Consider the following 6,000-nt stretch of genomic DNA (forward strand, 5'->3'; position numbering starts at 1 on the left):
CCGGGGTCATCGCCTCGATCTTATAACGCAATGCGGTGCATACGGGCATTCATTCAAATTCTCGTATTCACCGCGGTAGAGGATGCGATCGTTGATGCATGCATGTATCTTCGGAACCTCTAAACCTAGAGGGCAGACAACCTTCTTTGCTTCGTACGTAGTGGCGGGCAACTCGTTATTCTTTGGAAACATATTCTTCAACATTTTCAGCAAGTTTTCAAATGCCGAGTCAGCTACACCTGCCTGTGCCTTCCATCTCAGCAAATCCAGTGTGCAGCCCAGCTTTTTCAGACCATCATCGCATCCGGTACAGCGCCTTCTGTGATCCTCTAACATGCGATCCAAATTCTCCCTCTCTTTTTCAGTTTCGCAGCGTCTCCGTGCATCAGCAATGGTCCGACCAAGATCATCAACGGGATCATCACGTGCCTCTTCTTCACCTTCCCCTTCATCGTCCCCTTCACCTTCAGCATCCTCCATGAAAGTATCACCGAAATGAGCAAGATAGCTTTCATCGATGAAATCATCCCCTTCTTCATCTTCTTCCATTATAACCCCTCTTTCTCCATGCTTGGTCCAACAATTATAGCTTGGCATGAATCCGTGCCGAAGCAGGTGCATGTGAACATCTCTTGAGGAAGAGTAACCCTTCTGATTCTTACATTTAACACATGGACAGATAACAAAACCCTCCTGCTTGTTCGCATTAGCCACTACGAGGAAATCTTTCAAACCCGCACTGAACTCGCCGGAGAGTCGGTTACCGTACATCCATTGTCGATTCATCTGCATTATTATAATATAAAATATATAATTAACCATCATGCATTTGTTAAACTAACTAGCTACAAACAATATAAATTAAACAATGAACTAATGCACATTTTATCAACGACACATCAAAGGTTCAAGTTGCTAACCGCGATCGAGGAGGAAAAAATAAATGAGAAAGCTCAAGTGTGGCTCCAACACTTCATATCATGTTTGTTTCATGCTCTTGGGGCATTTCATCAAACACCTTATGTGCATAAGAGGAACCAAAATCAAACCTAACACCCACTTGTGAAGCTTGTGAAGAGAATGGCACCAAATGGCTAAGTGTTGGCTGCTGGATGGGTATATATAGGGGAGGGGCTTTAGTCCCGGTTGGCCTGGCCAACCGCCACTAAAGGCCTTCGGGCATTTTAGTCGCGGTTGGCCTGGCCAACCGCGACTAAAGACCCCCCACGTGCACCGGCTGGCCACCGAGCGCCCTGGGCCCAGGCCTTTGGTCGCGGTTCTCCTCCCGAACCGCGACTAAAGGTACCATTTGTCGCGGATCCTGCAGCATCGCGACTTATGGGGCTCACCCGAAGCCTGTTTTTCCACCAGTGTCTATACACACGGATCGGAAGAAAAATTCGAACTGGACGAAGAGGCTCCATCCACATAATTTGGATTTACAAAATGGAGGTGACTACAAGGATTTCTGTTGCTAAGCTGCCGTGGTTGCAGACGAGATGACTTCTTTTTAGACTGCAAATGAACAGTTTCGGGCTAAATTAAGTTTTTTTGTGGATGAAAATGAAAAACAAAGGGCAGCCGAACACTACTGCTGGGATGTTGAGCAAATGGCACGTTGTGTGGAAAAGTTTCGTAAGGGAAGCTCTTACAAAATGTCCAACCTACTGGGAAGTAGTCCACCCGCATCAGTATGGATCCTTTGTGCATCATCGGATGGCTCATGTGCTTCTTAGTACATTAGTACACCTGATGGAGCTAGTTCACAGCATATGACCCCGAGATGTATTGGGACTGAAATATACTGAACTTTTTTCTCTGTTGACACATTGTCCCGAACACTCCCCATAGATCCTCAGAATCTCAGTTAGCCTCTTACCACTTTCCAGTTTTGCACTCATAAAAATGAGACTATCATCTGTGAGTAGGAGGTGATTAATCCAAGGAGACTGAAACTCACCCTAATTCCTCTGTCCACCCAATTATCACCAAAGTGATTTAGCAAAGCAGTGAATCCTTCAGCGCAAAATAGAAATAAATAGGGGAAATAGCATCCCCTTGACGTAGGCCTCGCGAAGGAGTAAAATACAGCAAGAGTTCTCCATTGACACGAACAGTGTATCTTACGGACGAAACACACTTTATAATTAATTGGTCAGTAAAGCCAAACCTCAACATTATAGCCTCCAGATAATGTCGTTCTACACGGTCATAGGCTTTCATCATGTCGAGCTTAAGACCATCTCCAACAGCCGCGCTAAATCTTGGCGCTGTAAAAACGCTTTGTAGCGCGCTCTATCCATATTTTGCGCGCGAGGACATATTCACCTCCAGCAGAAGCACTATCCAGCGCTGTATCTTGGAGCTGTAAAAATCCGTAGTTGTTTCTGCGCGCGACGTTATACCGCGCGCTCTTTCCGGCGCGATAGATATAGCGCACGATATAGCGCTTTTGCCCCAACCTGTATTTTACAGCACCGGATAGAGCGCCTGTTGGAGCATTATTTTGCGCCCCCGCGCTAAACTAGCTACTTTTTTGGATACAACGCACAAAAGTAATTTTTACCTTTCTTCTTCCTTTTGCATGGACACTCTCATAAGCAATTAACACGTTATGTGTAATCAAACGGCCATGCACAAAAGCATTTTGTTTTTCACCAATAACGTCACCCAAAAAGATCCTCAATCTGTTGGGTGATACACTTAGCGAAGGGGTGCTCGTAAACATATCGTGTGCATACATACATTAGGACGAGTCTATGTATTTGTCTGAGTATGCGTATGAATAGTGATTCGGAAAGAAAAATCGAGCCGGATTGCTTGCTTCTAGAAGCATTTTTTTACCGGCACAGTTCTGATCCGCTCGCTCTGGCCGTGTAAGAGTAAGTTCAATAGTATAGCCAGGTGCTGGCTATAAGATATATCATGTCATCTATAGCTAACTTAGAGCAATATATAAATAGTGAGCTATAAAAATGTGCTACTTTATTAATGCATGGTTCACCTTTCACTTTGAGACTACCCACAATAGGAGTATCATAGCTAGTATCATGCATCACATGCATGCAAAAAGCTGATGTGTCACATCAATAAATGAAGAAAGAGATGATAGTAGTATCATAGATAGATACTGTATCATAGCACGTAAAACTAGAAAAATTAATGTCAAACCAATCTTGTACATACTTTTGCATTGAGATTCTACAAATCACTAAATATAATTAACCTATGATACTTACATGATACTACCTCCGTTTCAAGGAATAAGGCGTCCTTGTTTTACGAGCTTTTTGTTTGACCAAGAATTACTTTAAATAGATAAAAATTATTTGTATGAAATTAATATCATTAACAAGTGATTTTCAATGCGAATCCAACGATACTAATTACATATAATATAATCAAGAATTTGTTGCTCAATTTTTTATGGCCAAAGTTCATCTTGGAATACGCGTGCGTCTTATTCCTTGAAACGGAGGTAGTACTATGCATTGTGAAGATAATATCACACACTAGTATCAAATGCATGATACTACTATATGATACTCCCCATTGTGACTAGTCTCATAAAATGCCTAAAAGCACGTGCTAGAGCTGACTCTTATATGAGAACGCACTCCTCTTCTATCTCCATCTCTCTCTCCTTCAACTAGGCAAGAATATATTATTCTAATACTTATAGTCAGCTGACTAAAATTTATTGTACTGCTCTAATGTGTTGTCGAAAGGGATGTGCCGTAACTTGCACTCACATGTCGATCTCGAATATGTAACCCCACGCCTCTTATCACCAACGTTGTCCTCTTCCCGCAGATAACGAGTTGATACTTACTCGCCACCTCCTCAGTCCTTCCTCTGAATTTTATCCAACGATCAAAATGTACACATCCGTAGCCTGTCGTAGATCCATATATCAGCCTCATAGCCTCGACATTTGTCGTGCCGTACCCGCCACGCTCACCAGCTCGATCACCGTTGCTAGCTTGCTGCCATTGTTCATCAGAACGTAGCGCTCGATCACGGCGGGGGAAGAGATGGCGGCGTCGACGGAGCTACACTTCTTGCTGGTGCCGCTGGTGGCGCAGGGCCACATCATCCCCATGGTGGACCTGGCGCGCATCCTCGCCGCGCGCGGGCCGCGGGTCACTATCGTCACCACGCCCGTCAACGCCGCGCGCAACAAGGCCGCCGTGGAGTCTGCCAACAGGGCCGGCCTCGCTGTCGAGCTCGCCGAGCTGCCGTTCCCCGGCCCGCAGCTCGGGCTCCCGGAGGGACTGGAGGCCATGGACCAGGTCGCCAAGGACCCTATCAGCTTCTTCCACGCCCTCTGGAAGATGACCGAGCCGCTGGAGGAGTACGTCCGGGCGCTACCCCGCCGGCCGGACTGCCTCATCGCCGACGCGTGCAACCCGTGGACGGCGGGGGTGTGTGAACTTTTCGGCATCCCAAGGATTGTGATGCACTGCCCCTCCGCGTACTATCTCCTCGCCGTGCACAATCTGTCCGCGCACGGCGTGTACGACCGCGTCGGCGACGACGAGTTGGCGACGTTCGAGGTGCCGGACTTCCCGGTGCGCGCCGTCGGGAACAAGGCCACCTTCCGGGGCTTCTTCCAGTACCCAGGCGTCGAGAAGGAGCAGCGCGACGTGATCGACGCCGAGGCCACCTCCGACGGCCTGCTGATCAACACGTTCCGTGGCGTCGAGGACGTTTTCGTCGACGCGTACGCCGCGGCGCTCGGCCGGATGACGTGGGCAGTCGGGCCTACATGCGCCTCCCTGACCATTGACGACGACGCCAAGGCCGGCCGCGGCAACCGCGCCGACGTCGACGCCGGCCATATCGTCTCGTGGCTCGACGCCCGGCCATATCGTCTCGTGGCTCGACGCCCGGCCGCCGGCGTCCGTGTTGTACATCAGCTTCGGCAGCATCGCGCGGCTGCCGGCGAAGCAGCTCGCTGAGCTCGCACGAGGACTCGAGAATTCAGGGCGGCCGTTCGTGTGGGCCATCAAGGAGGCCAAGGCCGACGCCGCCGTGAGAACGCTGCTCGACGACGAAGGGTTCGAGGAGCGCGTCAAGGACAGGGGCCTCCTGGTGCGCGGGTGGGCGCCGCAGGTGACCATCCTCTTGCACCCGGCAGTGGGCGGCTTCCTCACGCACTGCGGCTGGAACGCAGCGCTGGAAGCCATCTCCTACGGCGTGCCGGCACTGACGTGGCCCAGCTTCGCCGACCAGTTCTCCAGCGAGCGGCTGCTCGTAGATGTGCTCGGCGTCGGCGTCAGGTCCGGCGTCAAGGTGCCCGCCATGTACGTCCCCAAGGAGACCGAGGGCGTTCAGGTGGCGAGTGGCGACGTGGAGAAAGTGATCGCCGAGCTGATGGACGACGGGCCACAGGGGGCGGCCAGGAGGCACAGGGCCAAGAAGCTCGCCGCCGAGGCGAGAGCGGCCATGGAGGAAGGCGGGTCGTCGTACTCTGACCTGACGGACATGATCTGCTACGTGTCGGAGCTGTCGAGGAAGAGAAGCCTCACAAGCTCGATGGCAGAGCTCGTAAGCAACAACGGCGACAAGATCGAAGCAGACAATGCATTGTCAGTACAGTCCTTAGCTGCATAGCTTCTTGCAAATCAGGCCTTGTTCGCTTGTAGTCGAATTAATCCCCAGAAGAATTTCTCCAGCCATACACTCAATCCCTTTCACTAATGGATGTAAATCCAGTTATTGGTGCGCTGAGTTCACAATTTGACACTATAGGTAGTAACTTCTCACTTACCAACCAGAACAGCAATACAAACAGATTCATACATGTTCAGTTCAAGTTGCAACTTCTGACTAAGTATACTGGGATTATGGCATTGATTGGGGAAGAATAAACTAAGTGGAACACCAAAATTCAGAGCTTTATTGAACATATATTTTCAAAAATTCAAATGACTCTTTTTTATATTATTACACCATAACAGAAAGACTTCAGAGCACCTCTTCTCTGGATGCACTTTT

The 6,000-nt window shown here is 49.2% G+C and overlaps 1 long non-coding RNA gene and 1 pseudogene across 1 annotated transcript; one reads left to right on the top strand and one right to left on the bottom strand.

Annotated features, from left to right (window-relative positions):
* Positions 1-568: 568 nt before the first annotated feature.
* Positions 569-1,143, bottom strand: LOC127338135 (uncharacterized). The gene is made up of 2 exons (XR_007874208.2): positions 921-1,143; positions 569-786 (listed from the first exon to the last, which is right to left on the bottom strand). It is a non-coding gene; the product is annotated as an uncharacterized lncRNA (long non-coding RNA).
* A 2,566-nt stretch (positions 1,144-3,709) lies between these two features.
* LOC127341131 (UDP-glycosyltransferase 73C5-like) lies at positions 3,710-5,690 on the top strand (annotated as a pseudogene).
* Positions 5,691-6,000: the final 310 nt, after the last annotated feature.

This window comes from Lolium perenne, chromosome 3 (assembly GCF_019359855.2).
Source record: "Lolium perenne isolate Kyuss_39 chromosome 3, Kyuss_2.0, whole genome shotgun sequence".
NCBI lineage: Eukaryota > Viridiplantae > Streptophyta > Magnoliopsida > Poales > Poaceae > Lolium > Lolium perenne.